The 12,123-nt window shown below is 37.8% G+C and overlaps 1 protein-coding gene across 1 annotated transcript in view; it reads left to right on the top strand.

Moving 5' to 3' along the window:
- Positions 1 to 12,123, top strand: part of ROBO1 (roundabout guidance receptor 1) — a 289,474-nt gene that overhangs the window by 52,294 nt on the left and 225,057 nt on the right. The gene's annotated exons all lie outside the window — the stretch shown is intronic.

Here is a 12,123-nt window from a genome sequence, read left to right as displayed (position 1 = left end):
TCATCTTGATGGCATCTTGTAAAAGCCATAGACCACCAAAAGAGCAGGAAACAGTTGAAAGGAGCTGGTTATGCACTAGTCTTGCTCAGCAGATTCTGTTTAAAATTGTCCTGATGTGTACACAGCACGAGGCAGGTAAAGTTTTTTTAATTCCTCAGCCTGTGGGCACTCAACTTCATCAAGCTGGGATCTTGTGAGAAAAATGAAGAGTCTTGCCCAGTGGCAGAAGGTGCCAGTCCCTCAGGGCTTCATGCCTTCTCACATTTCTCCTCTTTTCCCCTCTTTCCATGGGCCCTTAAAGCTGTGCTGTTGTCTGACAATGCTGTTTGTTATAGCTGCAGTTTTAGTCCTTAATCCGCCCCCTTATGTCTTCTCTTCTGGATCTCAGGGTTTTGGTATTGTTTGGAGTGTAGGGCTGGGGCAGCTGCAGGGGCTTAACTTGGGAACAAAGGCTCCTGAACCCAGAGGGTTTTGGGAGGGAAGAAAAGGCCACTAACAGGGCAGGCCTGGAAATGGGATCCTTACCTAGAAGAAACAAAAAAAACCTCTTTTTAATGGATCTGTCCAAGCTAGGTAAAATTCTGTGCATGTGTTATTTCCAAGGATTTATATTTTTTAAAACTGTGTTGACAGCCCCTCTGGAATTTGGTAACTTCTGCCCCTCTAAAAGTGAGCAGGTTATTGTTCCTGATGGTGTTGGCTCAAAGTTCAGCACTGGCTGAGACCTAAAGCACAGGAGGGTGCATTAAGAGTAATGATCTCTTGAGTCTTGACTTTTAATTATTTGGGCTTCTCTCTTTCTATGTAAATGATTTGGAGAGATAATAATTACTTCCCTTGGAGGGTATTAGTTTGGCTAAGATGATTTGTTGAGATATATGGCATTAGTGTGCCTAATGCCTGATGATTATTTGCATCTAATTGTTCCCACTGTAGATGTATTGGAGATTCTTCTGGTTGATGAGTTGAAACTGAATCTGAAATATATGTGTGTAGTGGAAATGAAAAGTCACAGGTAGGCTCTCCTATAAGCCTAGCAGAGTACCACACTTTGGAACACTCGGCATTGCTTTTTTTAATTACATGGGAAACAACTGCATGGAACATTAAGATATGTTAGTATTCATATAGATCCAATTGACTGAAGTAATAAAATTTTAATTTTTTATATAACATACTTTTGGTCTTCTAAATTAAATGTATACTAGCATTATGATTGAAATTGTTCAATTAAGCATGCATGTATGCATTATATAAGTTCTGTGCATAGATTACTTGAAACAAAAATTCTGCAGAAATTTATGCAGGCATCTTGTTCAAAACTCTGTTAATTTAATACACAGAGAAATTCTACCTTAAAATACAAAATACATTTTCAATTACTGCATGCAATAAAGGTCTTTTATGGGCCTGTGCTATTTTTATTTTTTTTTTTTTTGGTATCTTAGATTTACTATATCATCTATAAAAGAAGTAATATGGCCACTATAAAAAGTTATGGCAGGCTTTGCAGCTTTATTTTTAAGGCACTGATTGGGAAATGGTGCAGGTTTCACCTTCTTGAGGAACTTCAAGATGCTTGTGGAATTAAGAGAGCCTCTACAACAAGACTTGGGAAGGAATAGTGCTTCACTAGGGCTCATTAGAGGGAGAGAAGCACTCTTTATGGAAGAGAATTTTATTCAAAATATGTTGGAAAGTACTGTCTGAAAGCCCTCTCCCTTTTTATGGATTGAAATAAAGTTAATGCTGGCAGATGCTGTGCTTTGTTGCAGAGGGGAGAAGCAGCTTTATGGTGATGGGAAGGTAATTGTTTCTTTGTGACAGCCATGGAATATAAGGTGGGATGGTTTCTTTCAATAATGTAGTAAATTTTTTTCTAAATATTGGTTAGCCTGCAATTTCAGTGCAGGTTGTGAGGATGTCAAGTTACACGGATTCTTTTTGGAGCATGCTTTGCCATTTTGTTTAGAAAAATAATAGTCATGATAATTTGGAGCTAATACATAATAAAAGGTTCCTGGGTAGAGAATTACTGTTTCTCTTACAGCTTTGTTCAGGGGAAGGGATTAGTGGTGGTGTGAAATAAGACTTGTTAGCCAGTAAAAGTCTCTGTGGGACGCACTGTGTATGTCCTGGGGAAAGTTGGCTTTATGGTGTGACTGTGGGCACCTAAACTTGTTCATTAGTGCAGCAGAGGCGAAATCCCTGCAGCTCTGCATCGAGTGCTTGTAATGCACTGGGAGATTTTGGAGGGAATGAATTCTCCTTTAGCTGCCATTTCAGCATAGATGTTATGATAAATTTAAAGAGGCAGGGAATCTTGCTCTTCAAAATACCTGGATTCTAGTTCAAGATGGTTAGCAAAAGGCTGTACATGAGGACAAAACTGGTTTGTGCTTAGTCATTAGGTGATACAAACACGCTCTTCTGTTACTGAGTGGAGAGAAAGTTAATTTTAAATCCAATAACTTCTCATTTATTTAATCGTTTTCTGGGGAGCAGGATACAGAAATAGCCTGGGGTTTTTTCCTCTTTAGTCAAAAATGGGAAACTCTAATGTGAACAGATTTTAATTTATTTTAATGATGGGGAGAATATTTGGCTTTTATTCATGGAATCCTGTACTTAGCTTTTACCTCAGCCTTGGGCATACTTCCAGTAAAGGAGCTGTTAATCTCTATTATTGCTATTTTTCATTTGTCTTTTGAAGACCTAGTTATCTTGAGAAACTTGTCTGTCCTTAAGGTTCACTCTTGTTTGCTACTTTTCTTTCTTTACATATTTTTGTTTCCCCAGCTGGAGTTTATCCCTCCATGAAGTGATCTACATTAAATTAGTCCGTATAAATAGACTGGCACGAAGTCTACAAAGTGTATCTTGGTTTGATACGGAATATTTGCAAAAGAAAAATAAATTACTTGCGGAGGAAGGCTGTGTCTACAGCAAAGTTCAATCAAACTTCAGCACATTGATAGCCTGTGTCATTAGGACAATACTAATTGCATATACAGCATGGAGGCAGTGTTGTATCAGATCTCTGGGCTGTTTGTTACCCCAGGTGGGCTGTAACCCTCTCTGTTAGGTGGTGTGATGACAGTCTCCTGAAGCAGCAGATAACACCTGCTGGAAGGACAATGCTCACATACTCACCTTGCTTACTTGACTTTGGCAAGCTCGGTGTAATTTTTGATCGCATCAGTCAGCATTTAACAAGCCAAGTAATGGAGATATTTTCCATTTTAGATAGCACAAATATCCTAGATACTTTGCAGTCTGTGTTTTCAAAGTGGTCAGCGCTGGTCTGCTCTTTGATTTGTGTACCATTAGTACAAATTTCAGTTTAGTTTGTTTTATAATTGAAACAAGTAAGTGCTCTCACTGAGGTGTTTACTGAGGTTGGTTGTGCACTGTCCCTTTTCTACAGACAGCTAGAGAAGATGATGGATTTGGTGTGATTGGTGGCCTTGCCTGTTTATAGCCTTTGAACATCGTTAAATAATCTGTTTTCTAGTGTGCATGAAGGTCTTTTGCAGCAAGGTTCGTTTATTAAGAATGTAGTTAAAAATAAACCTAGAAGTACTTCTAATAATGTGTTCAAAGATGTCTTTAGTGGCCTCACAATCACCATGCTTGGAAGGTTTCTCTGGAGAATGCATCATCCAGGCCCCTATCCTCAAAATCTGTCAGCTTTTAATCATATGGAAAGAATTCAAAGTAATGTCAGTACCAAGCTATGCCTGAGTTTATAGGGAAAAGTAATAGATTTCAGCTTGTCATAAATCTGATGCAGTAGAGAGACTCTCTTAGCTGTTCCTCATAACTTCACCACTTTCTTTCTTACGAGGGAAATCAAGAGATGCACCAACCAAGTCAATATTGATCCAGCAGGTCTTTTTAGAGTTGTACTCTTTCAGACTTTTCTAAGTGGATTTTTGGTTTTGTGCACACAGTTGTGTGTGAGAAAATGAAAGTTCTGGTAAATGCAGTGTGAGATTACCTTACATTTTCTGCTAATTAAATGAGATTCTTTAAAAATATATTAATTTTTTGTTACAAATGTATAATAATTATTTCAAAGAAATGAAGTAGACAAAAGTATAAACCACTTAAAAATATATTTTTATTCAGCCCATGTTACACCGAGCAATAGGAGAAAATACTTCATTTCCTGTATGAATTTTTGCAAAAATGTAAGTTTCTGAAATTGCATGTTACATGGAAAAAAATCACTGCCCCGTTCTGGTTATAATGTCTTCGGTGGGCTTATTTCTATTTACTTCATTGTGTTCATATTATATGTGACAGTTAATTTTCTTCTTATCTGTAAGAAAATACTTCAGTGTGAAAATATAAATAATTCTATTCTGATTAATTTTTTGTTTTCTTTTTATTTTTCCTCCTAGAAGAGTATTATTAATTTGTCAAACACTCACTACCACCCCGTCTCCCCCCACTTCAGTTTATAGGAATAGATACTGAGCACATCAAGAAGGCATTAAGAAAATTTGCTTGGTTTTCACCCTTTTCTGTACTGACTCTAGAATGAAATCCAGCATCTCCAGGATCAAATAGAGCTTACAGCCTAGTCTAGGAGTGAACATGTTGAAAGAGAGGGTAAGAGAGAGTTGAACAAGCTGCAGGGTGTGGTGGGGTTGTACTTTCGAAGTGCTCTTGCAGACACTTTCCCAGGCAGAGGTAGCAAGTTCCAACCTTTGGACATTGAGCTTGGGCTTTGTCCTATGATTTCTTTCCACCAGTGTGCAGCCAGTTGTGCTTCCCAGCTGATCTGGCAGTCTGAAGTGAGTCCCAGACATGATCCAGAGCTGTTTTACTGCTTGGGTCTCCCAGGTTTTTCAGTTCAGCTGCAGACTAAACCACCCTTCTGTGCCAGTCCTGTGGGGCTGTGCCGCAGCTCGCTCCGTGTGTGGCACGATCAGCAATGCTTTGTGCAGTTTGTGTGCATGGATATTGTCATGAATGGAAAGAAGATGGAGGGGATGTTAATGGGGATGATTTTGTCTCCCTCTAAACTAAATAACCTGACTATAGTTTGGAAAGGTTTATTTTATTATCAGTTTTATGTGAGAGAGCTCAGCCTGGACGTCTGTGTACTTTGTTAAGCCTGCAAAGAAAACTTACCAGTAAAGGTAAGTTTCCCCAGCTGTAGCTGCTCTGGTTTGCTCTATCTCAATCACAACACATAAACTCAAACCTGGTGTAATCTATCTAATAGCTGCAAGATATAACAGGTAATTAAATATTTGGGAGTTTATATAGGCTCAAAAAAGAACGGCAGAAGAAACAGACTATTCCTTTTCAAATGCTTACTCTTACATTGTAAGCCTTCTCAAAGAATTAAAAAAAAAAAACAAAAAGGGATTTCTTACATGTAGAAATGCACAGCCAGCACAGGCTATTTTGAGTGCAGAAGCAATTCCAGTACTGTGGCGTTCACTTCTCTGGATTGCAGCTGCTGAAGTATTAGGCTGCATTATCCCCATCCTGCAATTGCTCTTGTTACTGTGTGGCTCAGAAAGGGGGGAGTGGAGGATAACCTCATCCCTTTCCTCTGTATGTGCAGCCCCACAGAGGTGGGGAGCTGCTTGATGTGACATGAACTGCTTTTCCTGTTAAATTAGGTCAGATGTGCTCTTATGGCTACTGCTTAGCCAAGTTAAGAGGTTTTGGTCCCAGCTCTTTGCCTCTGTCCTTCCCTACCATCATTACATCCCTGCTTGGAGGCAGCCTGACTGCATGTGCAGCCACCATCAAGGCAACCTGTTTGGAGAAAATCTGAGTGGAATTATGCTATGTAAACTGTGCAGAATTGTTTTGACACAACATAGTTAGGAAAAGTCTATGTGCTAGCTGATACTTAGCCTGCATTTAGGCTAATGTTTTTATCACATATTATTATCAGATATATTTTTATCAGATATTTTATCAGATATCAGCAGGAGAGCTCCTGCTAAAGGAGGGTGAATAAGCAGATGAAAGTGGGAATCTCATCTTGCTGTCAAGAGTTGCATAGAATCATAGGATGTCCTGAGCTGAAAGGGACCCACAAGGATCCATGAAGTCCAGCTCCTGGCCCTGCACAGGACACCCCAAGAATCACACCATGTACTCCACTGAAGTTATACTTACATTGTAGTGAGTTTTAGAAAGAAAAAAAGCCCATATGCCTGAGACAATCAGAACACATTTATATTCTGTCACTTCCCTTAGATTAATCTCTTTCCATGTTAAATTTATAAATTTGCCTTCTTGGTTTTCAATTCCAGCCTAGTAAACATTTTACTGTCATGCTTTCTCCAAGTCAGAAGAAGCATTTAATATCCAGCATTTCTCCATGACTGGAACTAGGTCATTGCCCCCTCAGTCTTCTTTCTGAGGAGACTGGATGAAATTGTGAATTCTGGCAGGGTGACTTTTGTGGGGACTTGATTGGTTTTTGAGGGTTTATTTTTGCAGTACTTCTTCACATTTTGCACTTCTTCAGCATTCTTTCATAAATAAGGATACTAGATGTGCATGCAATATTCTTCCTTAATTACCTGTGTAATATAGGGATTGGATTCCAGGCATTTCTCAGAGAAAAATACTGATAAAAGCAGGGAAGATTGTGGCATATTGCTGCCAGAATATAAATATGTGTTTGGTAAAGGTAGGAAAAACTAATATTTCTTCAGATTCTGTCATCTTTTTGTGACTTCTGTCTGTACAGTATTTGTGCCTATGGGTGCATTTTCTTGTTTGGCATTAGTCTAATTATCAGCTGAACTTTTAGAATTCCACCTGCTGATGTTCCTTATTTTCACCTGCTATATTCACCTTAAGTAATAGCATTTCATAGGGACCAATGTTTCTTGGCTGGATTACACAACTGTGGTTACTTGAAACAAAAATCTAAACAAGCTGAAGCAATCAAATTTTCACTGCAAGAAAGATTTATTCTTTTAAAGTTCCTAAACTAAAAAGAATTTGTCAATTGATAAAACCATGTGGAAAGAGTTTGTTTGGACCAATTGTAGAAAAATGTATATAGTGTAGTAGCTATCTGAATATCTGTTTACAATATTCACTGCTTAGTATAATGTTGCATCCAACTGCAGGGGTTTAAATCAAATTAATCTATATTCTGTAGGGAATAAACACTTATGCATGAAACCTGTGAAACAATATAATTTTTTTAATGGTCAACTGAGTTTTTCTGGAGATAGGATATACATGAATGATGAGTCTGAAGTTTAGATATAAATGCTCTCTTGGTAGATTTACAAGTTTTATTTTAAAATTGAAGGGTTGTATACCTCCCTCATGAGACAGGGGAACAAATTTAAGCAGGTAAATTCATTTATATTTAAAGACACACATCTTCAGAGCATTTGAGTCTTCATTAAAGGCAACATGCTTGCTCTGTTGATCAGCACAGGAAAAGCCTTGCCTTGCTTCAGCTGAGAGTAAAATAAAATTTTACCAGCTTCATTAAAATGGGAGCTAATTAAATGAGTAGGTATCTTAAGACAATTTGCCAATAAATTGTGCATCTTTTGCATCATGCTTAAAAATTAAAAGTATTATGAATTAGCATAACGTGCTGAAATTTTAGTTTGAAAATTTGAGAGCTTTGAAATGCTGAAAAGATGTGTTTGATGTGTTTTGGTCTTTTAGCAAAAAACAGGGAAATGGATATGGTGTTAAGTTTCTTTTCAACTATCACGAATTTCACGCCTGATGGAACAGAGTGAGTTGAAGAAGTGAGTGACCAGAGGAAATCTATGAGCTTTTGCTTTGAGTGTGAATCTTTCATGTCTTTGAGTCTTTAATTTTTTTTTAAACTAAAAGGAGCATAAGTGAATACTTGATTCTGGGTCAAAACCACAGTGCATTGTCTCAGAGCCCTGCAATAACTAGCAGCCTAGACCATGATGCAAGAGCTCTATACAAAATAATTATTTCAACATTTTTCACAAAAATCTATTCAAACAAACATCTGAACAGCTGCTAGGGTGAAGTATTCTCAGGGATTGAGCAAGACTAGAGAGCTCTGCAAATCTCTGAAGCTTCAGGGGCACTCAGAATACAAGGTCCTTCATCCCACTGCTTGTTGATATATTCCTGCCTCCTAGTCAGACACCCTTGCTATTCCCTGCAAGTGATGCAGCTTTTGGCCACTGACATCTGGCTGATGGACAGCAGCCAGCTGTATTCCTTGCCAGCAATTCTGAAGTGTATTTTTTCTTGGATTGGGTTTTTTTTTTTTTTTTTTAAATTTTGTTTGTTTGGTGGGTTTTTGGTGCGGTTTTTGTTTGTTTGGGGGTTTTTTGGTGTGGCTTCAACACACAGAATGGCTGAAAGAGAATAAAAAGAGGAGCCAGAATACTCTACCAAAGTTTGCTGCTCCTATGGGATCTGAGGATTTGGGTTGAGTCTGGTTTCTTTTTGGCAGAGCTGTGATTGAGAAGGTGTCCATATTACAACTGTAGATGGTTGTTTTTGTTCTTTTCCTTATTTCTTTATAAACTCAGATTGTGTCATAAAGGTATTATTCAGAGCCACATTTCAAACATAAAAACTTGCAAGAATTGAGTGTCCAAACCAACAGACAGTTGCTGAGGAGATTCTAGTTATTATCTTTTTTTTTAAAAAAAGAAATGCTGTTTATGTGTTTCTCTCAAAAGTGCAATCGGAAAACTTAGTGGAACAGATGTATTTTTTTACCTAATTGTATAGATTGTGGGAAGATTGTTTCTTTTTGGTCTTTTTTTTCTTGTTTTGAAATCTACAAAAATTTTGTAACACCACTATTTGATGTATTGCCTAAAAGGTAAGCAGGGCTTCTCACAGTAAATAAAACAAAGATTTTTTTTGCCAGGATTAAAAAAAAATGGCTTAAAAAATTATTCTAGAAAGTATTTTTAAAATTTTAATATCTTTTAAGATCTTTTTCCTCTCTTTATGTGTGCACAAATGTGTGCATATGTGTTTGCTTTCTGCTGTTTGCCTGCAGTGGTGACGCTAAGGCAGCACATTGTACATTAAGGCTTCGGGGAGCTGAAGTGTGAAGTTCAGCCTCTAGCTAAACACCACCCCTGAGCTAATCTACAATTTAGACTGATCCATCACGGATATTTACAAGGAGGGAGAGTGCAGTTCAAAATTAAACAGCATATGGGTGCAGTTATCCCTGTTAAAATGGCCAGCGTGCCTCGTATTGTGCGAGGAAGATAACGGGGACAGGTGGTAATCTGTCTTCTCTGAGCAGAGACAGCTGGTATTTTCCTTGGGCGTCAGGGCTGCCTTTCTGTATGCTCTCACCTACCAGCTGATATCCTGCTTGTTACAGCAATACCGAGTGTGTATTAACCCTTTGATCTACTTCTGTTTGATTTCCAAAGGGGGGGAGTGTCAGACTACCTGTGGAAAAGCTTGGTGATTTAATATTTCTGGTAATAGAGATGTGTTCGTCTTGGCTTTCTGACCTCTTTACATGCATGGCTGTGGTATTTATCAGCAGATGGCAGATAAAAATCTTCAGTTTATACAGTTTTTTTGTTGTAAATGTCTGATTAAGTTCCATACTGCAGGAAGGGGTGAGAATCATCCGTCTTTCATTTAGTTCAGGAGAATCTGAAAGGTCATATGAAAAAGAGAGAAAATAGTTTTGTAACTTCACTTGTATTTACTTCCAGCCATATTGCTTAACATTCAGCTATGAGTAACTTCTCCTTTCTAAACACACTAATTTGGTTCCCAGCATGAGTATGATGCCTTTTTTTTTTCTTCTTTCTAAGAAGAGCTTTATTAGTCACAGCTGTTATTTCTCTTAAATATTTAGCAACTGTCTAGGCTCTGGGGTAACCAGGTATTGATGCTCCATGAAAAGCAGCAGGCACAGCTTCCATGGAGCTCTGACTCTGCTTCTGGGCTCTGGCCAGTGGGAGCCACATTTGCCTGTCTCTGCATGTGGCTGTGTTCAGTTAATTGATAAAATGAGCCAGCCTCTGATTATTTCATCACACCCAGTGCTGTGGTTGGAGCCCCAGACGAGGGTAACTGAGCTGCTTTAAGGGACATGGCATGGATGGGAAAGGAGCAGCAGGAAGCTCTAGGAATTACCATCACAGACATGGTCTGTGATGTCTGTGAGTTCAGCTGACACCAGTCCTGGTGGAAGGAAGGGAAAAAGGAACACCTGCTAAAGGGTGGATGAGACAGGGTGATGTGAGGGGAATGCAGTGACTGCAGAGTCTGAGTGTTCAGACACCTTCTTTTTAATCCCCAGCTAGAATAAATTTATGTCTTTATCTGAATGGACCACTAGTGGTGGTGCTTGTTATTTTAAAAAAAACATGTTTATGATTGGACACTGTTTTTTTAAAATTGTTTTTGACTGATAATAAAAATGAACGTAATAAACTTGGAGGAAAAAACCCACCCCAGATTTGAAACAACATCAAAAAGGTTCTGTCCAGAAGAGGAGTATGAGCTTTGTGCAGTTGTACTCTAATAGAGTGCTGTTGAGGCTTGAATTTCCAAAGAAGATGAGACAGACCAAACCAGAACTTCTGCAGAAATTGCAGTGTGTTAACATTCGAGCTGGAAAACTTCATATCAGTCAAGAATGTGGCCTCCACTTTGAAGTCTTCCAGAGCTGCCACATGTAGAGTTGGAAAAGGTGTTTTGATGGTATTGCTATAGTGAAATGATTACCTAGACAGTCTGTGATAGAGGAGATGAAATGAAATTGCTTTGCAAAGTTAAAATTTGGCAGCATTGTCATTTGATAAAACTTTCTTTTTTGTGTAAACTAAGGATAGAAGAAACATCAGATAAAAGAACTGTTGCAACTAACCTTCATTGTAAAAGACCACTGTAGATATGATTTTCTCCTAAACAATTTAAGTTAGAAAATGTCAGCATTGTTTTCAAGTTTAGGTATGGATTTCTGATTTTTCAAGTTAACCTTTTAAAGATACTACCAAAGAAAGATTTATATGTATGTGTGTATATATATACACACCTTTATTACAAATCATCTTGGAATAAAAAGAATATATATATATATAAATCTTATTTGATTTAATAACTGGAAATACTGGGGTTTGTGGATGGGTTTTTAAATTTCAATTCATGCCACCAAAGAGTGATTTTTGCTTTTCAAAATTAGAATTTTGCTCAGTTCTCAAAATTACAGTTCCTGCATAGAGTATTATCTAGGGTGGCTTTATAGGATGGCTTTTAGATTACTAGTTGTTTGAAACATTAGGTTTTTTGCATGTACATGCCTAGGCAGCGCATGGCCACCCAGAGAGGTATGAACAGAACTTTGAGGAACTTCTGTTCTAATGGATTTCACTTGTCTTTAATTGGTTCCAGCTTGTTAATCGTATATGTCCTTGGAGAATGCCTTTTTTTTCTCTCTGTCTGATTACTGCTCACAGATCCACATTTAACAGGTATTCCCTAAGCAGAAAAATGTCTGTACTCTTCTGTCCACGTGTTTTTCACCCATGCAGTGATGATCAGCTGCAGTGATGAAGATTCTTCTATTTCATTTCTAAAAGTTACATGAGAAGCATCTCATTTTATGTCTAGACTCCCAGGATAAACTGATTGATTTTAATGTCCAGTGTTTCATGAGCCACTGCACTTAGATAATGTTCAGCGCTGCTTGAAAGCTGTGTTTTGGCCTTAAAAGGGAGAATATAATGAAAGCAGTGGTTCATAGATTTAGTCTTTTATGCTTTGTTAGGTGCAAAAAATCAAGCTTGGAATTTATCTAATGAAGCAGAGCAAACTAGTAAAAATAATAATAGTAATAAAAAAATACAATTATAAGACCTCCAGATTAATCAGCTCTGGTGTGAGGAGTTAAAATACATTAAAAATAGAAAATTCCTGAAGTTTGCTTGATGTATTGCTTTATTTTTTACCTCTGATTTTTTTACCTCTGAAATGTGTCTGGTTTTGTTGCTGCCTTGTTTTCATTTCTCGTTTAAACTAGCAGCCTTCCGAAGAAGCCTGAGCTTTGTGCTGTTGTAGTTTTCTTCTCATTATGTAAAATTCACTGCACCTCAGAACTCAAGTGGCAGGAAAAGTTATAATTGGAAGAAC

Source organism: Fringilla coelebs (genome assembly GCF_963513975.1).
Source record: "Fringilla coelebs genome assembly, chromosome: 2".
NCBI classification, from domain to species: Eukaryota; Metazoa; Chordata; class Aves; order Passeriformes; family Fringillidae; genus Fringilla; species Fringilla coelebs.
Note: the sequence above shows the minus strand (reverse complement) of the source record. Positions and strands in the feature narration are given on the sequence as shown.